At 45.3% G+C, this 22,743-nt stretch overlaps 1 pseudogene; it reads right to left on the bottom strand.

Annotated features, from left to right (window-relative positions):
* Positions 1-7,412: 7,412 nt before the first annotated feature.
* LOC138656700 (piwi-like protein 1 pseudogene) lies at positions 7,413-8,914 on the bottom strand (annotated as a pseudogene).
* Between the last annotated feature and the right edge of the window lie 13,829 nt (positions 8,915-22,743).

The raw sequence follows: 22,743 nt of genomic DNA, 5'->3' as shown, positions 1-22,743 counted from the left end.
ATGACGAGTTTCAACGTCTTTTTCCTACAGAAGAAGAGCAGGAGGCTGTAAGAATTCTGGAGGAGTTGGCACTTGAGCATGACGACTCTGGAGGTAAGATTCCCCCATGTATTCGGCCACGCTCCACGAGATTCCCCCCGTTTTCGCTTTGTCCCAGCATCGATTGGTTTGTACGGGTGGTGACCAATGAATTCCTAAAAATCCCCAGATTTGGGAGGGGAGGAGATAATCTAACCAAAGAAGAAAGGGTTAGACTTAGGTATCTTCAAGATCTCCCTGACGTGGTGCTGAAGCCGGCCGATAAGGGTGGCAATGTCGTTGTATGGCCTAAAGTGATGTATGAGAAGGAGGCGTTTCGCCAACTTAATGACACTGTGTGTTATAAGAAATTGACATACAATCCTCTTGTTGCCTTTAGTGCCAAGCTGGAATCTATTCTTACAGAAGCACTTGACAACGGCATTGTCACCAAGGATCTGGTTTCGGCACTTACTGTCAGGGAACCTACAGTCGCTACACTATATCTCCTCCCTAAAATACATAAGGACATTAGGTCGCCACCCGGTCGTCCAATCGTGTCTGGGAGGGGGAATTTCCTGGAGCAAGTCAATAAATGGATCGATTATCATCTTCAACCTCTTGTGCTGACCCTCCCCTCCTTTCTTAAAGATACTGGGGATCTGTTGCGCAAGGTCGACGGCCTGTGTTTGGAGGGTGATACTCTTTTTGCTTCAGTTGATGTTGAGTCCCTCTACACCAATATTCGTCATAGTGATGGGCTACGTGCGGTACGTTTTTTTCTGAATACATCTACTTTAGCCGTGCCCTTGAGGGACCTCATCCTGGAGCTTCTTGAGTTCACCCTCACACACAATTTTTTTGTGTTTAAGGGGTCTTTCTACCTACAGCTCCAGGGCACAGCAATGGGTGCGGCCTTTGCGCCCGCCTATGCTAACCTGTTCCTGGGGCTGTGGGAGAGGGACCTCTTCCTGTCAGACAAACAGGGGTCGATAGACCGTGTCCTTTTATGGACACGTTATATCGACGATATCTTCTTTGTCTGGCAGGGCACCGCCGTCGACCTTGCGCAATTTATAGCCTCTTTAAACAGCAATGATCTCAATATTCGCCTAACCCCGGTGTGGGATGCCGAGAAAATTGATTTTCTCGATGTGACCATTTATAAGGACAGATCTGGTCTTACCCAGACGGATATCTACCGTAAGCAAACGGCTACAAATACCTTGCTCCATGCTTCCTCCTGCCATCCGCGCCATATGGTCCAGGCAATACCTATTGGTCAATTCCTCCGCCTTCGCCGGATTTGTTCAAGTGATTCGGACTTCGAGATTCGGGCGGAGGAGCTGAAACAGCGTTTTTTGTCCAGAGGCTATAGTGGCCGAAGCATTAAGAAGGCATACCATCGTGCCAAATATGCAAATCGCAATAATCTGCTGTACGGTAGAGCCCCCATGAAATCCAATATGGATAATGGGGTTAGATTCATCACTACATATAACCTTCAACATAAGAGACTACGTATGGCAGTGAAAAATGCTTGGCCTATTCTGAAGGCCGACTCTACTCTAGCGAAACTCCTCCCGGACAATCCTGCAATTACGTTCAGGCGAGCAAAGAATCTTAGGGATAGGCTAACCAGGAGCCACTATGTTGGGCAGACAGTGCCAACATTTTTGGATGCTGCGAGGTTGGGGGGTGGATGTGTTCCGTGCGGGAGGTGTGTCGCATGCCCCAATGTCGATAAATGCGATTCTTTTTCCAACTTTAATGGGTTAAAACAATTCTCCATTAAACAACGAATCACATGTGTCTCCCGGTACGTGATCTATTATGCTACCTGTCCGTGTGGTTTGATCTATGTAGGGCTAACCACACGGCAACTTAAGGTCCGTATCCGGGAGCACGTATTGGGTATTGCTGCGGCGGCCTCCTGTGCGGACACATCCACCCTTAAAACCATTCCTCGTCATTTTCGTGATTTTCATAACTGTAATGAAAGGCTCTTAAGGGTTAGAGGCATTGACCTACTCCAAATTAATATAAGAGGGGGAAACCTCTCTAAGCGTCTTGCGCAGCTTGAGTCCAAGTGGATCTGGACACTTGGTACTGTTCACCCACAAGGACTGAATGAGCATATCTCATTTGCTCCGTTCCTATGATGATATACCTCCAACCTTTTCTGTGTATATATATATAAGCCAGCCAATTGTATACACCTTGTTTTTATTGCTTTTTAACTTTTGTTTTGTTGTTTTAGGTAGGTGTTTTCCTTTCTTGTTGTACCTTCGACTATTGGGGACATTCGGAACACTATGTCTGGTGCCATGATCTGGTCGAGTTCTGTTTCTACTATCAAAACTCATCTTGAAATATGAACATTTTTAGGGTCCATCATTTATTATATGTGTATTATTTTGCCGGTGTTTGCATAATTTTTTTGTATTGTTTATTTTATTATTTTTTTTGTGTTTTCTGTATATTTTGATATGTTATATGTTATCTGCTCTTAGTGTTGTGTTTCTGCATGGTGTGCAGCTTCTTTGTCTAGGCTGTATGCATATCATTCTTACAGGACTCTCTGGCCTTGTTTATGCGCCATAATTATGTTTGCAATGTGGCCGATATATGTGGTATAATTGGTCTTTGTTACTGCACCTTTTTTTATATATGTTCCCTGCCCTTGTGTGTGCCCTTATGCAAAATGGCGTCCGGGAGCTGTTCCTGCTTGTGCGCATCTGTGCGGCTATCCTCCGAGGCGTCTGTTGTCATGTGGTGCCGGATCACGTGGGCCCGCGTATTTCCGGTTCCGGATGGCGGCGGCGCCTTGGTTGGCGGTGTGCGCGGCAGGTGCGCATGCGCGGGAGACCGCTTCCGGCACCTTGTTTTAGATAAAAACCGCTATTTTCATCTACCCGCTACACCCCCTGAGGAAGGAGCCTTTGTAGCGCTCCGAAACGCGCGTCGGGGTGGGCTCTGGTTCCCCCCTTACTGCCACACTACCAGGTAATCGGTGTGAGTACATGTGGCCATGTTCTGGTTAGGGCTCGATATTTATATGGGGACAAATGTGGACATGTGGGGCGTTTGTGCCAATTTGCATTAGCATTTTATTTCTATATATGGGGCGTTTGTGCCCATTTGCATTTGCAATTGATTCTTGTATATGTCCATTGTTGTTCCCCATTATTGTCCACTATAGGATATTTTATACTCGGCCCATGTTTCCGTGTATATCCGGTATTAACCATTTGATTATTAGTAATATCCTGGGTGTGTCTTGTTCTATGGGGGGCACCATGTAGCCCTTTTATGTGTATTGTGGTGCTACATTTGGTTGGTTTTTACTAGCCCCATTTGCATTATATATACTTGTTCTGATCCAGTCTTTTATATATGTATATTTAATAAAGATTTGTATTTTTTGGGACATTTTGACTGTGTTCTTTCTGTGGTTGTATAGGATTTCTGTTGTACAGTTGTCCCTGCTAAATTAGTCCCTATATACACACATAGTACATCACATTTTGTTATCATTAGTTATTGATATTTATTTACGTCTGTTATCTATGTGTGTAATATGTGTACCACAATTCCTTTACCCTCTACCTGAAGTGGGGTATGTAAATTCTAACTGTTATCACCTACTGATGAGAGACATTGGTCTCTTCTAGTGACCAACAGCCTGTTCTCCATATTATTTCAGGTTAACCCCTTATTGTGACCCATATAACCTATATGCTCTAAGAGAGGGTACGTTTTCCTTTTTTCTTTTTCTTTTTTCGTTTTCTCGGCTAGTTCAGATCTCAACCTAACAGCCACAACCACTAGGTTCACCTAGTTACTGCAATATGACACTCGGATTAGTTGCAATACTCACATCAGGAAATGTGTATGATTATTAGGACGCAGAACGGTCTTGTCATACGCAATGATTTGCCATTTCTACGTACCGTCTAACTTTACCAGTGTTTATCGGTTTTCTATTTGGACCCATTTTGAATATTTATTTGTTGTATATACTGTAATCTGTTGTATATACTTTATTTATTTAGCTTTTTCTTTTGTTTAGTACATTGATGAAGGTCTAATTTGTGATCGAAACGTCTACTGTATGTACTCTCCTTATATTAAATCTTCACTGCATCTCACTACGTGTGTGCCAAGTTTATCTTTAACATTGTATGGTTATTTTTTAAAGACTCTGCTGATAACCCCAAACAGGCCATTTTCAGCATCTGCCATGCCCGAATGAGCAGGGGTAGCAAAACTACCAGCTTGACCACCAACAGCATGATCAGGCACATGGCAGAAAAGCACCTGACTTTGTGGGCTGAACCCCAGGCTCCAGGAACACTGTCTGCAGGTGACACTACTGCTTCTTCCACTGTTTTGCGCAAAAGCCAATCCCCAGTCCACCGTGCATGTGAAAATGCCTCTGGCCCTGCACCTGTTGTTGCCTACAGTCAACCAGCTCCATCATCAAGCCCGTCCATGTCCTTGTCCCAGCGTAGCCTTCAGTTGTCTATACCCAGTCATTGGAATGCAAGTGGAAATACCCAGCCAAGGCCCTAAAGGCCACAGTACTAAGTTCTCACATTTATCGACAGCTTGCACTAGAGATGTTACATTTTAGGCTTGTTGAGAAGGAAGATTTCTGCAACGTGATGACAATGGCTGTCCCAAGGTACTCAGTCCCCAGTAGCCACTATTTCTCCTGGTGTGCCATACCAGCATTACACCAGCATGGGTCCCACAACATTACCAGTGCCCTCAACAATGCAGTTACTGGGAAAGTCCACCTAACCACGGACATGTGGACAAGTGGTTGTGGGCAGGGACAGTACATCTCGCTGACGGCACACTGGGCTAACATAGTGGAAGCCGTGACCCAGTCGGACCTTGGGATGGAACACATCCTCCCCACGCTGAGGATTGCGGCCCTATGTCTATCAGGGTTGCCTCCAGAGTTTACAGCTCTTGCACCTCCTCCTCCTCCTTTTCAGCCCCATCTCTGAAATTAACACATCAGTCAGAAGCTGGAAGCACTGCAGCATTGCCTCAGCCAAGCGGCAACAGGCTGTGCTTAAGCTTATATGCTTAGGTGACAAACTGCACAATGCTGAAAAGTTGTGGATAGTGCTGAAAGAGCAGTTAGATACTTGGATGACACCGCTGAACCTACAGTCAGGCATGGTCGTGTGTGACAATGGCCGGAATCTGATGGTGGCTCTGAGGCAAGGTAAGCTCACACACGTACCTTGCCTGGCCCATGTGCTTAACCTTGTCGTTCAAAGTTTTCTCAAAAGCTACCCAGAGCTGCTGGATCTGCTAGTGAAAGTACGCCATCTGTCTGCCCATTTTAGAAAGTCAGCTACAGCTTCAGCTGCCCTTGCCGTCCCCACGCGTTGTAATTCTACACTGCATATGTTGGAAAGGATTTGTGAGCAGAAGAGGGCAGTTGTTGACTACCAGCATCAACAAGGTCATCAATATTCAGTTCAGACTCCACACATAAGACCTATGGAGTTAAATGGATTTCAGACATATGTACTGTCCTCCAAAACTTTGAGCACTGCACCAAGATGGTGAGCGGCGATGATGCCATAATTAGCACCACCAGCCCGCTTCTCTGTGTTCTGAAACGCTTTCTGCTCACAATCAAAAAGGAATAGTGATGAGCGAATGTACTCGCCGCTACTCGGTACCCACCCGAGTATCACTATGCTCGATGTACTCGGCGAGCACTGAGTATTTCCGGGATTTTTTGTCGGGAGCTCGGGTCTGCGCCGTGCAAATCTGATGCTCTTTAGAACGTCCAGGCTGAGGCCTGATGTATCTGTGGTGGAAAAATCATACCTTCACATTCATTAGTTGCATAGTTCTGTCTGCTAGCCTTGTTGTACTCATTTTTTATTTTTTTCCAAATTTCACATACAACAGGCTGCGGCCTGTTGTATCTGTGGTGGAAAAATTGTAGCTTTGAAGGCATACTGATCAGATATAATTGTTTCTCCAAATAAATACATTTGTATTGAGCTTTTGAAACAGTTCAATAATCCATTTAAAATGGGCAAGGCAAGGGGCAAAGGACGGGGAAGTGGACATGATGAAGCATGCAGAGGATGAGTCTGTGGCCAAGCTGAAAGTGGGCCACAACAAAGACCTACATCTTCTCGCTCGACCTTCCTGTCCCAGTTTCTAGGGGATCACAGCATACCACTATTGAAGCAAGAGCACTGTGAAACAGTTGTTGGTTGGATAGCGGACAATGCTTCCAGTCACATAGCCACCACCACCACCATGTCTTCCACACGGTCAAGTCTGAGTAGCCGTGAGTGTGGACAAGATATTTCTCACCCTGATCCTCCTTCCTCCCACCATGCCGAGTGCCATGAGACAACTGATCCCACACTTGGACACTCCAAAGAGCTGTTCAGTTTTCCCTTTCAAGATTCCATACTCTCGGCCTGTCAACTTGAAGTGGGGCCAGATGAGATTGCATGTAACGATGCCCAAAGCTTTGAGCAGCCACGGTCACATGAAGGCGATTGTGGGAAAGTGTCACAAGAGGTGGACGATGATGAGAGACAATTGCCAGAAAGTCAGGAGGAGGAGCAGGGTGCGGATGTGGTTGACGAGGTGGTGGATGACATAGTGACTGACCCAACCTAGCAGGAGGACATGCAGAGCGAGGACAGCGGCACACATGGGGAAGGAGGCATATCACCCGAACAGGCTGGAAGAAGCAATGTAGTGGCCACAGACAGAAGGAGTGCATCCATTCCCTGTAACACCAGCATGAGTGAAGTTGCCATTCCAACTGTTAGATCTTCCCAAGTCTGGTTATTTTTAAAGACTCTGCCGATAATCCCAAACAGTCCATTTGCAGCACATGCCATGCCCGCATCAGCAGGGCTAGCAAACTACCAGTCTGACCACCACCAGCATGATCAGGCACATGGCAGCAAAGCATCCAACTTTGTGGGAAAACCCCAGGCTCCAGCATCACTGTCTGCAGGTGACACCACTGCTTATTACACTATTTAGCATAGAAGCCAATCCCCCAATGTGATCTGTACTGCTATAGGCAGTTCAATTTTTGGCAATGGTGTCTATGATGCCCATAGCATATTTTAATAAATGTATCCACCTTGGGGAAATGTTTGTCAGCCCATGCGCTGCGTGTATGGACGTTGCAAGTCTAGTAGATGCACTCCTTAACATTGGGCCTAGTTTTTAATTGTGCTTGTTGGGCAGGGAAGTCTATGTGCACATATCCACATAACTGTAAGGCTTGCAGGCACTGTATGTTAGTCTATAGATCTCCCTGCATACATCTAAAGGCTCCATTACTGTCTGCTGCTGCGTATTTTATATATACCAAACTTCATTTATCCATGGCATTTTTTAATTATTTTTAAAACCACACGGTTCATCTTGATTCGCATTTGCTGTGTGATCTTGAACATGTTCTGGAGAAGAGCGTTCGCCGCGTCCTTATTTCTCTGGATGTAAAAGAGCAGTCAATTATTCATATCACGGAGGCTGATCAGGATGGGACCCCTCAGCTCTCGCAACCAATCAGCAAACTGTGGATTATATTCAGCAGAGTTGTCTTTTTGCAGGATTTATTTCCGGAGGTGCGATTCTCCCTTCGAACTGTAGCAGTTCGGTATCGAGATTCAGCCCCCAGTCATGTAGCTCTTTCTGAACGCTCTCATCCTTGTGTATGTAGTTCATGAACTTCCCAACTTGCTGCTTCCTCTGTTCTGGTGGTAAGCCAGGGTGGGTCTTTCATGACGTTGAAGTCGTTTCTCATTCTATCAGTCAGACCGACTGGATCATGTCTTTCACTTGTTCATTATATTGGTTCTTATAATAGTCCACAAAGCTGATCTCGCTTCCGGCTGCCTTCTTGAAGGTGGATGCTGTAGTCATGTTCCAGGTAATCTCGTCTATGCGGTAGGTTTTAGTGTTGTACTTGGTGAGGACGATCCGTCTGATCTGCTCCTTGAAGCAGGTGTCCTGGAACCTATGAAGGCCACATGAGGAGTAGAGGCTGCTCATGATGTCATGCACAGTCTCGTTCCTGAGGACTTTATAGCTGACATCAATGCTCAACATGATGGATTCGTACTGGAGGATGGAGGTGGAAAACCCTGGCCAGATGGCGAGTCAATGGGCTCTGACTTCGGTGGCGTCGCTCCGGTTGTAGTAGTTGCATCCTATCTGCTTCATATCCATTATCTTCTGGAGTCTTTGGAAAATGATGTTATAGAAATGGAAGCAGGTGGGCGAGGTAGGTGAAAGCTCGTTGGTAAGGGTGATTGTTACCTCATGTTCTCTCCATTTCGAGTTTGGCTGAACATCTCAGTGACCTTATTCAGTCTTTTTTGGTAAAAACAACATGGTTCTATCAAACGCCCGCTCCTTCCCGATGGTTTCTTCATGCTGGTACAGAAGGCCATACCTCAAACACTTCGACTCCATGGTGGGGTTGAAGTCAACGTGATACTGGTACAGGACCCACTGTGGTTGGGACACCAGCTTGATGTGGTTGGTCACAAGAGCAATCTTGATTCCAGAGGCACCACCTTTTGATTTTTGGATGTGTTTGATAGTCCTGAAAGTCACTCCTACAGCCACCCCATTCCCCAATAGACACGTCTGCAAGTCCGGCTGACACCTGCAGAACCTCAGGCAATGGTCTCTCTGCTGCTGCTGCTGGCAGACCTCTCTGGCACCCTCTTCCGTCGAGCAAAGGCTCAGGCGCTGGCTGCTGAGATCTGACTTGGCTGGGGTCCTTGTGGCTGTTGTACCTGTCCAGGTGGTCTTTGTGGGGCCTGCCTGTTACTGCACATGAGCTCGACCGTGGGCCCGGGATCTTGCTCATCAACTTGTCTTTTACTTCGTACCCAAACCACGCACTAGTGTGTATTTTGCCTTGCTTTTAATGAGGCCTTCATCAATGTTTTTTCATTCTCCACCCCACCACTAGATCATCATGGTGAGCATGTTGCATGCTGCTACAGCCAATCAAATTTTGAGCAAGGGTGTCTATGATACCCATAAATATTTTTTTTTAAACTGTAACCCCCCATGGGGAAATATTTGTCAGCACATGCACTTCATATATGGGCTCTACAAGTCTAGGAGACACGCTCCTTTACATTGGGCCTAGTTTTTAATGAGGCCTTCATCAATGTTTCCTCATTCTCCACCACTAGATCACCATAGTGAACATGTTGTATGCTGCTACAGCCATTCAATTTTTGGGCAAGGGTGTCTGTGATACCCATAAATAATTTTTTAAAACTGCAACCCCCATGGGGAAATGTTTGTCAGCCCATGCACTTAGTGTATGGACATTACAAGTCTATGAGATCCGCTCCTTTACATTGGGCCTACTTTTTAATGAGGCCTTCCTCAACATCTAATCATTCTCCGCCACTACATCACCAAGGTTAACGTGTTCAGGCCTTCCTCAACGTCTAATCATTCTCCGCCACTACATCACCAAGGTTAACGTGTTCCTTTCTGCTACAGCCAGTCAATTGTTGGGCAAGGGTGTCTATGATCCCCATAAAATATTTTTTAAAAATGTACCCCCATGGGGATATGTTTGTCAGCCCATGCACTTAGTGTATGGGCATTACAAGTCTAGGAGACCCTCTCCTTTATATTGGGCCTAGTTTTTAATGAGGCCTTCCTCAACGTCTCATCATTCTCCGCCACTAGATTACCAGGGTTAACGTGTTCCGTGCTGCTACAGCCAGTCCAATTTTTGGCAAGGGTGTCTATGATGGCCATAAAATATTTTTTAACCCCTTCATGACCCCAGCTTTTTTCGGTTTTGCGTTTTCGTTTTTCACTCCCCTACTTCCCAGAGCCATAACTTTTTTATTTTTCCGTCAATATGGCCATGTGAGGGCTTATTTTTTTCAGGACAAGTTGTACTTTTGAACAACTTCATTGGGTTTAGCATGTTGTATACTAGAAAACAGGAAAAAAATTCCAAGTGCGGTGAAATCGCATAACAGTGCAATCCCATACTTGTTTTCTGTTTGGCTTTTTTGCTAGGTTCACTAAATGCTAAAACTGACCTGCCATTTTGATTCTCCAGTTGATTACTAGCTCACAGACGCCAAAAATGTCTAGGTTATTTTTTATCTAAGTGGTAAAAAAAAATTCCAGACTTTGCTAAAAAAAAAAAAAAAAATTGCAGTTGCAATTTTTTGCAGTTAATACATAACAAAACAGTATGGGATTACAAAATGACTAATGTGAAGTGATATTCCTATGGCCATCCAGTACCTGGGTTTAAAGGCTTATTGGGTTGCATATGACTTAGTAGTAGGGCAGGCCTTGTTGTAAATACATAATAAAACAGTATGGCAGGACCAACTGAATAATGTGAAGTGGGTTTTCCTGTGGCCATCCACTACCTGGGTTCAAAAGCCTATTGGGGTGTATATGACTTGGTAGCAGGGCAGGCCTTGCAGTCAATACATAAGAAAACAATATGGGATTACAAATTGAATAATGTGAAGTGTATTTTCCTTTGGCCATCCAGTATCTGGGTTCAAAGACTTATTAGGGTACATATGACTTGGTAGCATGGCAGGCCTTGCTGTTAATATATAAGAAAACAGTATGGCAGGACCAACTGAATAATGTGAAGTGGGTTTTCCTGTGGTCCTCCAGTACCTGGGGTCAAAGGCTTATTGAGGTGCATATGACTTGGCAGCAGAGCAGGCCTTGCTGTTAATACATAAGAAAACAGCATGGCAGGACCAAGTGAAGAATGTGAAGTGGGTTTTCCTGTGGCCATCAAGTAGCTGGGTTCGAAGGCCTATTGGGGTGCATGTGACTTGGTAGCAGGGCATGCCTTGCAGTCAATACATAAGAAAACAATATGGGATTACAAAATGAATTTTCCTGTGGCCATCCAGTACCTGGGTTAAAAGGATTCTTGGGGTGCATATGACTTGATAGCAGAGCAGGCCTTGCATTCAATGCAACAATTTTTCAGGAAGCCCTCCTGTACCTCTCGTGAAAGGGGTATTGGGGTACGTCGTAATTCTTGGCAGTCCAGCCACTCACTGCATAGGCAATAATAGCATAGGAGACCCACTGTTTAATAATGGCCCTTTAAGAATATTAATGCCACCTGATGCCCCTCATAGGCTTTGTGACTTTAAGAGTCCTTCATAAATGAAACAAGATGTGTCTGCTTATGTGTCACACAACACATGGCAAGCTAGGGTTGTTAAATGTTACAATGACATTTCCCAGTGAATGCATTTGTATTGGATGAAAGCAATGTTAAAGTCGAAAAATGCATCAAAAACGCTGTGTGTGAACATATCCCTAGTGGTGGAGCAACATTTTGGTCTGGGGTTAATTATTTTGCCTTATATACAAGTCATTAGCCTGGAAAGGGTGTACCTCAACATATTTCCCAGCAAAATCCATTTAGGTTTCGTCTTTGTATGTTTTTTGGTGCACCTGTAAAAATGGCAAGAAACTCTGACAACATTGCTGATACCTGTAACCTAGGAGACAGAAATGCTTCCAGAGGCGATCGCCATGTCATTTGAGCAGTGTTTTCATCATTTTCAGACATTTTTAGACCTTAAAAAGACCCCTGGGGGATCGCTGTAAAAATACTCGGGTTTCCCATAAACTTCAAAAATGCAGAGGAAAAAGAAGGCAGCACTCACTGATCTTCAGAAACAGGTGTCTTTATTTACTCACATATAATCTTCACGGCCGGGGGTGCAGGGGTACAGAGTGTGGCAGTGCTGACGACGGCCGTTTCGCGCCTACCTGGCGCTTCTACGGGTCAGCATAGACTTACATTGGGCTCGTTGCTCGAGTTGAGTACCCGAGTATTCCAGTTTGCTCGACCCAAGCAACAAGCACCAGAGCATTTTAGTGCTCGCCCATCACTAGGGAGTACCTCTAGTATGAGTTTACATCTTCTAGGAATCTCATATTTATTAATATAATATGGTAAAACGTGTACAAGAAACCAAGCACCAACGGTTACAGAGCTGTGAAAATTTATTTAACCCTAGAACGCATGACGTTAAAAATATACAAATTAACGTATTGGGGGCCTTTTAGGCCCCCAGGCACATAATGTAGAAAAACACACTTAAATAACTTTCACAAGTTTATTTCAAAATTGCTCAATAAAATATGAATAGTGGACAAAATTTCAATTATAATTTTTCACAGAAAACACCAAAAAATCTTTTTTTTCTCAAATTTCACACAAAGACATTAAAACACACAAAAACGCATAGAAATCTATAGCAAACTAGCTGCAGCTACATTTTTATTCTAACTTTATTTTCTATTATATTAGTCTTCCAAACAATTCTGACATGTTATTTTTTCAGAAGTTTTGTGCAATTTTGATAAATATGTTCCAGATATAACTGATAGGGGCTAATTTGTCTGTTTCAAACCTCACTGCACGAGTTCGCTTATCATCAAAGCGAAAGATTCTTCTAATTTCCTCATATCTGTCCACTGACATTGTCGCCTTATAGTGTGGATCAGAAAGTGGGTCCAGAAATAATTCTCGTATTGGGACATCATACGATTTGACTCCCTGCCAGCAGTAAAAGTCCAATATATGCATAAAGTTCCTCTTTTGAGATATTTTTCCAGGACTTATTTTTTGCACATAATAGGACCTCTTCTGCAATATTGTCAGAAAAATAAGAACAGAATATATCTTTAGGGGTAAAGTAACTGGGACTTCCCACAGCTCCTTGAGCCTGTCTCACAATATTGTGTGTTGGAGTATGTCCGACTAATGTAGGATTACTGTCCCAAAAAACATTCGTTTTGGATGTTCTGCTTATCACTTCTTGAGGATCAACTAGATTCACTTCTTCATCATCAGAAGAATCACTGGATGAGGATATTTAATTAGCTGCTGGCAGATATTCTTCATCAGACAAAGATAGTTCACTTTCATCATCGCTTTCAAACATAATCGCTTCAATCTCTTGGTCAGTCAGACACTTGGAGGAAGAGTGTGCCATTGCTGACTAGATGTTAGCAAACTGAAAGAAAAAACAATGAACAGAATCAGGGTTGTCCACTCTTTGCTTGTGTGTGACACACTGTAAGTGTAATGTCCCCCCTTCTTCCTCTCACCCTCAGCAGCTCTTACCTTTTATACTTTTAGGTGGTGTACAATTCTCTGGATTTTTGTGGCTCACAAGCTCTAGCCTTTGCAAGCTTCTTAGAAACAGAAACTGAAAATGAATCAGATTTCCTCTCAACAGCTTATCTTATCACAGGTCCTTCAGCAATTAGCTCACAGTGTATACTGTCCTCAGTACTCTATACACAGCTCATTACTGTGTTCCGAAGGACCTGAGGTGATGTCATGGCCTTATCACTCCCTCCAAAAATCACATGACACCCTCACATGTTATTATCCACACCCTGGCCCCTCCACCAGCATTACTGAGTACAAATAAAGTAGCTTGAGACACAAACACTACTGAGAACATGATAAAAATAGCAGGGGCCTAAATGGCCCCGAATTCGTACAGATGTAGTTTTCTCCAAACAAGCATTGTTACACCATAATGCCTATGAAAAAAAATTATATGAACAACTGGATATTATCAACAACAACATACTTGAGGAATAGCTGGAGTTACAAAATTCTAACTAAAGTAATTTTGCAGATAATAGCAAAAATGTAAGCATGGGGGCCTAAAAGGCCCCCAATATGCGTTCTAGGGTTAAAAAAGGTCTACAGTAACACATTTTGAGGAAAAAGTCCCACTTCTTTGGATTAAGAGATCACATATCAGAGGTTATGCCATGTAGGTGGTGAATACCTGAGTACCTTTGTGTAGGGTTTCATACTCCAAGAACCACATATTAATTATTATAGTAAATATAACAATTAATCTGTATATACAATGTTTTATACAAGCACACATTTTAATGCCTTTAAAAATAGCCACTGGTTTCTAAAAGTAAGACTATAGTAAACGAATATTCCTAAATCCTTTTTAATGTTAATATCGCCTCATTTTAATAATATAATTTATGCATATTAAATTTTATTTTGTCTTTCAACTCCCTCAAATTTTAACCTACATATCTAGTATAATCTGTTAATACTAAAATGAATTGCTTAAGCCAGCTATAAGGTAATTAACAGTATATGGAGAAAAAACAGTTGTTAACACTGGCTCTTGTAGTTTATAAAGCCTATACATACAAGGCCAAAATCCACATACAACACAATTAATGTGGAGGAAGTCAGAAAAAGATTCAGTGCCAAAATAGACAAAACTCAAAATAGAGAGCACGCACCACCACGAATCAGCCCCTCTGATCTCTGTTTGTTCTAAGGTGTGCACTTGTACTTTGGATCTTATACTTATGCTGGTTACTGGCACACTATGGAGCAACTCTAAATAACCCTTTATACCTATATACACCTGCTGGTGCCTGGCCCCCTTGTGTGATCCCACCCATGTTTTGGCTAAACCCCTGTAATATCCCATGTACTTTAATGTATTTATTTCAATAAAGTTGTATATTTTTATATATTGATTCGTGGTGGTGCGTGCTCTCTATTTTGAGTTTTGGCTCTTGTAGTTTGTATAGCAACTATAATTCAATTATTTAATGACGCTTCAATAACGTTTTCTAATTTTCATGATACCATATTTTTCCTATTTTAGAGGTACATCATTATTTACTCAATTAGTGCTTATTTTCTTTTATTGCTACCTGTGTTGCTTTAGACTCTGCATTTGTATAATCCAAAAGTTATATCTACATTCACAATATTTTTTCTGGATTAGTTTTTAGTGTTTCTTTTATTCTCCTTTATTACCATATAGCTAAGTGAGATAAATTTACATAAAGTTTGTATTCCATTATTTGCACTAGTTAATTTCCGGGATCCTTGGTTCTTTCCACAATGTAAAAAAATATAAATAGATTAATTGAAGAGTTGAGCAAAAAGATTTGCAGGTCCCTAGTATAGAGGTTCATCATGGTCATTCTGGTGGCATGGCTCATGCATGACATTGTGCTTAGCCTTCTGAGAAGAAGAGGCATAAGGAATGCCTCTTTTAATTGTGCCCTTTGGAATCCACGGTCTGTATGTAACAAGCTTTCTTTCCTACACAATTACTTTATGAAAAACTCTTTGAATCTGCTGGCCCTCACGGAAACAAGGATTCAGGATTCTGACACTGTCTCTCCTGCTGCCATTACCCATGGTGGCTTACAATTCTCCCATTCCCCGAGACCAACAAACAGACCTGGTGGTGGAGTTGGCATACTCCTGTCCCCACAATGCACTTTCCAGGTCATCCCCTCAGTTCCATCACTCTCATTCCCTTCTTTTGAGGTCCACACCATCAGGCTCTTTCGCCCCCTCTCCCTCAGAGTAGCGGTCATATACCGGCCCCCAGGCTCACCCACCCGCTTCCTGGACCATTTCTCTGCCTGGCTGCCGCACTTCATGTCCTCAGAACTACCAACCCTTATCCTGGGAGACTTCAACATCCCCATTAACAGCCCCACTTCCACATCTGCATCCCAGCTTCTGTCACTAACCACTTCTCTCGGCCTCTCACAGCTCTCAACCTCTGAGACACACAAGGACGGTAACACCCTGGACCTGGTTTTTGCCCGGCTCTGCTCAATCTCCTACATAGATAACTCACCTCTTCCCCTCTCTGACCACAACATTCTCTCCTTCACACTCACATATCCTCGCTCACCCCAGCACCCTCCTACACACCATTCAGTCAGAAATCTACAAGCCATTAACCCTCTTACACTTTCAGACTCCCTACGCTTATCATTGTCCCCAATCTCTTCCTGTTCCTGTCCTGATCTGGCGGTACATCACTTCAATGACACTCTTAGAAGCACCCTTGACCAAGTAGCTCCCCTCACCCTCAGGACCTCCAAACACAGAATAAAACAGCCCTGGCTCACATCGCAAACCCGATTTCTCCAGCGATCCTCTAGGTGTGCTGAACGCTTATGGAGGAAAACACGCACACCAGAAGACTTCATACACTTCAAATTTATGTTAAGGACCTATAACTTTGCCCTTCACTTCGCTAAACAGACCTACTTTACCACTCTGATCTCCTCACTATCCAACAACCCCAAAAAACTTTTTGACACCTTTCACTCCCTCCTCAGGCCAAAAGCACAAGCCCCTATCACAGATATTTGTGCTGGTGACCTGGCCTCCCACTTTATAGAGAAAATAGACAATATCCGTCAGGAAATCCGCTCCCAACAACTAAGTTCAGTGACTCCCATCCCTCCCCTCATTGCCCCTGGCTCACTCTCCACATTCGATCCCATCACAGAAGAAGAAGTCTCCAAGCTCCTCTCCTCTTCTCGTCCGACTACATGCACTACCGACCCCATTCCCTCACATCTCCTCCAGTCTCTCTCTCCAGTTGTCACAAGTCACCTAACTACAATCTTTAATCTCTCCCTCTCCTCTGGCATTTTCCCCTCCTCCTTCAAACACTCTATCATTACTCCATTACTAAAGAAACCCACCCTCGACCCATCCTGCACAAACAACTACAGACCGGTCTCCAATCTCCCCTTCATCTCTAAACTCTTGGAGCGCCTGATATACTCCCGCCTTACCCGTTACCTCTCCACTCACTCCCTCCTAGACCCTTCACAGTCCGGTTTCCGCCCCCTACATTCGACAGAAACTGCACTCATCAAAGTAACCAATGACCTTCTGACAGCAAAACGTAATGGTGACCACTCTCTGCTCATTCTTCTCGACCTTTCTGCAGCTTTTGACACTGTTGACCACCCTCTCCTGCTCTCTAGGCTCCAGTCACTAGGCATTAAGGACACTGCTCTCTCCTGGTTCTCCTCCTATCTTTCCGACCGCTCCTTCAGTGTTCTGTTCTCTGGCTCCACTTCATCTCCTCTTCCTCTCTCTGTTGGGGTACATCAGGGCTCAGTCCTTGGCCCCCTTCTGTTCTCTCTCTACACGGCCCCAATTGGACAGACCATCAGCAGATTTGGCTTTCAGTACCATCTTTATGCCGACGACACACAACTATATACGTCATCCCCTGACCTTACCCCCGCTGTACTACAGAATGCCACTGACTGTCTGTCCGCAGTCTCCAACATCATGTCCGCTCTCTATCTGAAACTCAACCTCTCCAAAACTGAACTTCTTCTGCTCCCACCATCTACTAACCTCCCTAAATCTGACATTTCCCTCTCCGTGGGTGGCACCATAATAACACCCCTGCAGCAGGCGCGCTGTCTGGGTGTTATGTTTGACTCCGATCTCTCCTTCACCTCCCATATACAATCTCTTGCCCGCTCGTGCCGCTTACACCTAAAGAACATCTCTAGAATCCGCCCTTTTCTCACCATGGAGACAGCTAAAACCCTCACGGTCGCCCTGATCCACTCCCGCCTGGACTACTGTAACGCTCTATTAATTGGCCTCCCCCTCACTCGACTTTCCCCTCTCCAGTCCATCCTTAATGCAGCAGCCAGGGTCGTCCATCTGGCTAATCGTTACTCGGACGCGTCCGCTCTTCGCCAGTCGTTACACTGGCTGCCCATTCATTACAGGATACAATTCAAAGTACTTGTTCTCACCCACAAAGCTCTCCACAGTGCGGCACCCCTTACATCTTCTCCCTCATTTCTGTCTATCAGCCTAACAGACCACTGCGCTCTGCAAATGACTTTCGGCTAACCTCTGCACTAATCCGTACCTCCCACTCCCGACTCCAAGACTTCTTCCGTGCTGCGCCAATCCTCTGGAATGCTCTACCCCAAGATATTAGGACCATCCATAATTTGCATAGTTTTAGGCGCTCGCTCAAAACACATTTGTTCAGAGCGGCCTATCACGTTCCCTAATCAAAGTTATGTTATGTTTGTGTGTGTGTAGCCCATTCACTATCCCCATCTATTCCCCAACCCCTGAAGATGGCTGGACCATGATTGTAAATACATCATTGTAAATACACACCTGTACTTTGTATCTCCCCCACCTCATTGTAGATTGTAAGCTCTCACGAGCAGGGTCGTCTTATTTTGCTTTAATTATTGTATTGTTAACGTTGTTACTTATGACTTTTGTGTTTGAAACTGTTAAACTGTAAAGCGCTGCGGAATATGTTGGCGCTATATAAATAAAGATTATTATTATTATTATTATTATTAATGCCAGCAGGGAGGAGGATTTTGGGGCGCTGGTCCAGCAGCTATGGGCTTACAAATTGGCTGCTGAACCAGAGTCCTGAATTTTTTTGTTCAACTTTAGTTCATTGACTTCCTTTGGTTCTTGAGTTCTCATGTCAGTCAGAACTACAGTATTTTCATCCAGTGGCAACATGGTAGGTGAAATTGTGACTCTAAAGGAGCATTTACAATTACAATACAAGACAACAAGTGTTGTTAAAAACACTAATTTCTTGATTATCTTGCCATTTAAACAGGCAAAACGCTTGTCTATTGATTGATATAATCTGTTGTGCTTTCATTGTCCTTGGCAGTGCATCATCCTGTGTAAACTGGAATTTCACAACCGAGAACTTTGGCAGCCAAGGCATTTTGAGCGATCTAGTATAGATCGCTCAGTGCACATTCTCTTCTTTGGTCTGACTATCACTGATTGGTAAATTTTATCAATCAGTGGTGTTTTATTGCTGCTGGTCGGTCCGTGTATGCCAAGGGTGGGGAAACTCTGGCATGCAGGCCCCTTGTGGCCCATGATGACCTTTCCTTTCCAAAATGGGTCTTACAATTTGTGTGTGTAAGGGTACCGTCACACTATACGATTTACCTACGATCACGACCAGCGATATGACCTGGCCGTGATCGTAGGTAAATCGTAGTGTGGTCGCTGGGGAGCTGTCACACAGACAGCTCTCCAGCGACCAACGATGCCGAGGTCCCTGGGTAACCAGGGTAAACATCGGGTAACTAAGCGCAGGACCGCCGGCAGTCACAGTGCTGGAAGCAGAGACGGCAAGGGACCTGACGGACACCAGAATGTAAGTATGTGCTGTTTTTTTTTTTTTAGTTTAACGCTTGTAACCAGGGTAAACATCGGGTAACTAAGCGCGGTCCTGCGCTTAGTTACCCGATGTTTACCCTGGTTACAAGCTAACGCATCGCTGGATCGCATCGCTAGATCGCTAGATCGGTGTCACACACACCGATCTAGCGATGACAGCGGGAGATCCAGCGATGAAAGAAAGTTCTAAACGATCTGCTACGACGTACGATTCTCAGCAGGATCCCTGATCGCTGCTGCGTGTCAGACACAGCGATATCGTAACGATATCGCTGGAACGTCACGAATCGTACCGTCGTAGCGATCGAAATGTTATAGTGTGACGGTACCCTAAGTAAAGGTTTTTTTCTGCCCACACTTTCATTAAACCACCTCTTTGAAGTGGACGGCTTATTGTGGTCATATGCACAAATACTCCAGTTTTTGCATGGTAATTCTACAGCTCCTACAGGGTTACCTTTGGCCTTTGTGCCGACTCTCTGATTAAGACATCCTTGCCTGAGGTGTGAGTTTTGGTGGGCAGTCTACTTTTGGCATGTTTGTTGTGGTACCATAATACCTACAAAGAACTAGGATCTAAAAAAAAGAGGGTCCAAAAATGTTCAAATGATACCATAAAGTATATTATAAATTCAAGATCCGAATGAAGAATAAAGGGGATTTATAATGAAAATGTCAAGGCTCCCGGGTATTAATGCTGTGGGGAGAGATGCACACAGCAACAACAGAGCTGAGAAAAATGCAGGGTTACTAACCTGGTAACCAACAGGACCGTAGACATGTGACAGAGTGAGAAGAGGTCAGGGGGCAGAGCCAGACACCGGGGAACAGAGAAGGGATAAACACTAGAGAGTTACCAAACAAGCAAAGATCGGAGCCAGGAGATCAAGAGGTACCACAAGGGAGAGACAGTGGATAGTCAGAAACAAAGCCAGAGGTCAGAATTCCAGAATAGCAAACAGAGTAATGCACGGAGAGCAAGATAAACACAATGCAAACCGGGAACACACTCCAGGGGTCAAGCACACAGACTAAAACAGAATGTATAGCTGACAGAGAAAACCCAGTGTTACGGCTAGCGGAACGCACCAAATACAAAGACAGATAGAGTATGGTGCGTTCGCAGCCCGGGGTCCACCGTGCAGAGATGGAACCTGCTGCCAAGTAATGATGGACTATATGGCGGTACACATAAGTATACACACGTGGGTTAAACTTCACCCAGCGTGAAGGAAGCGATCCTGTTGCGTCACAGGATCGCGGTACCGCACATAGAGCGCGAGCAAGTAGTCAGCGAACTCAACCCCAACTAGGATTGAAGTCCGATTAGACCCTTGCTGGCACAACACCGCAACTGGGTGTGTAAGGAAGCTGAATAACAATATTAGGGCACAAGAGTGCATGCGGTGCCGCACTGACGAACGCCACTAACCACCCAGGCTTGGGTAAGGAAAGCACAGAGGAAGTGCACGGCGCCGTACTGGCGGTCACAGCAACTGGACGCTGTAATGTGTGATTCGTGCTGTAGGATAAGTCGGGCGCTAGATAGCAACCATACACCTTCCGCGAACAGACATTCAATAGGGAAGGGGTATCCAAGGACGACTTGCACTCACAACAAACACACATATGCAAAAGTACACTAGCGCATGGCCGTGCGGTCATGCGCAGTTTATATAGTTGCAGCACAGGAAGTGGCCACAGAAACTTTGCCCTTCCAAGACCTGCCAAGAGGACCAATGGAATGTGCTGCAGGGCCTGAGCACATGACCCTCGATCTCCAACGGGAGATCTTGCCCTGGGCATGCTCAGTGTGTGCAGACAAGGACTTAGTCCCAGAGAAGTCCGCTCGCTGCTGACCAGCACTGGCTTTAATGGCAGAAGCTGAAGAAGCAGCAGTAACTCTCTGTACAGAGTGAGACTGAGCAAGACGCTGGGACCGACGTCCCTGCTGAGCAGACTCCACTGCGGCTGGATAAGAATGGGAGACCGCAGCGGAGATGGCTCGAGATTCCCCCTGTGCAGAAGCGGGAACTCGAGACCTAACATTACCCCCCCTCCTAGGGCCCCCTCCTCCTTGGGCCTCGCTACGCTCGAAGGCAGCAATGAGCTGTGGGGCCCGAATGTTTTCAGCAGGCTCCCATGACCTGTCCTCTGGGCCATAACCCTTCCAATCCACCAGATAGAACTTTTTGCCGCATACCACCTTGCACCCCAAAATAGCGTTCACCTCGTAATCGTCCGTAGACGAACCCGATGTCCCGGCAGATAACTCGGAAAACCAGGACATGTATACGGGTTTCAAGAGGGACACATGAAAGGTGTCGGTGATACCCAAGCGTGGAGGAAGAGCCAAACGGTAGACCACAGGATTAACCTGTTCGAGAACCTTAAAGAGACCCAAGTAGCGAGGAGCAAACTTAGTGGACTCAACTCGCAGCCTGATGTTACGGGCGGAGAGCCACACCAAGTCGCCAGGAGCAAAGGTCGGAGCGGGACGCCGATGAACATCAGCGGAGGACCTCATTCTCTCCTTGGAGGCCCGAATGGCATCCTGCGTGCGGTCCCAAATGTCCCGTGCCTCCACAGCCCAGTCTGCCACCCTGGAGTCAGCAGAAGACACAGGCATGGGCACAGGAACACGCGGATGCTGGCCGTAATTTAGGAGGAATGGAGTCTGACCGGTGGAGTCGGCTATGGCATTGTTAAGTGCAAACTCTGCCCACGGTAGCAAGGATGCCCAGTCATCCTGCCTGGCAGAAACAAAATGTCGTAAATATGTGACCAAGGTCTGGTTGGCCCTCTCTACCAACCCATTCGTCTCGGGATGATAGGCAGAAGAGAGATTCAACTCAATACTGAGTAGATGACAAAGCTCTCTCCAGAATCGAGACGCAAACTGGGGACCCCGGTCACTAACAAGTTTGTCTGGCATACCGTGTAGGCGAAAGATATGCTTGACGAACAAGACAGCCAACGCCCGTGCAGAAGGTAGCCGTGGAAGAGGCACCAAGTGCACCATTTTGGAAAAATGGTCGGTGATCACCCAGATAATGGTGCAGTTACGAGACCTGGGTAAGCCCACCACAAAGTCCATCCCGACTATCTCCCAGGGCCTGTCCGCCACCGGCAGAGGATAAAGCAAACCAGCTGGCCGTTGCCGAGGAGTCTTGTTCTTGGCGCAAGAGACACACGCCCGAACATACTCTGCGACATCACAAGCCATATGCGGCCACCAGTATGTCCTCGCCAGTAACTCAGATGTCCTTTTGGTACCAAAATGTCCACCCACCCTGGACGAGTGTGCCCAAGAGAGAACCTCTGGTCGCAAACTGGATGGTACAAAAGTCTTGCCCGGAGGCACAGACTCTAGCGAAACCGGGGCTACAGTTCTCAAGCTCTCGGTGGGGACAATAAGCCGAGGCTCCTCCTCCTCCTCCGCAGATGACACAACGGAGCGAGAGAGAGCGTCGGCCCGAATGTTCTTCTCCCCAGAAAGAAAATGGAGGGTGAAATGAAACCGGGAGAAGAATAAGGACCATCTGGCCTGGCGAGAATTCAACCGCTGGGCTGTCTGCAGGTACACCAAATTTTTATGGTCTGTGAAGACTTGGAAGGTA

Source organism: Ranitomeya imitator, chromosome 1, assembly GCF_032444005.1.
Source record: "Ranitomeya imitator isolate aRanImi1 chromosome 1, aRanImi1.pri, whole genome shotgun sequence".
NCBI classification, from domain to species: Eukaryota; Metazoa; Chordata; class Amphibia; order Anura; family Dendrobatidae; genus Ranitomeya; species Ranitomeya imitator.
This window is presented reverse-complemented; position numbering and strand designations above follow the sequence as displayed.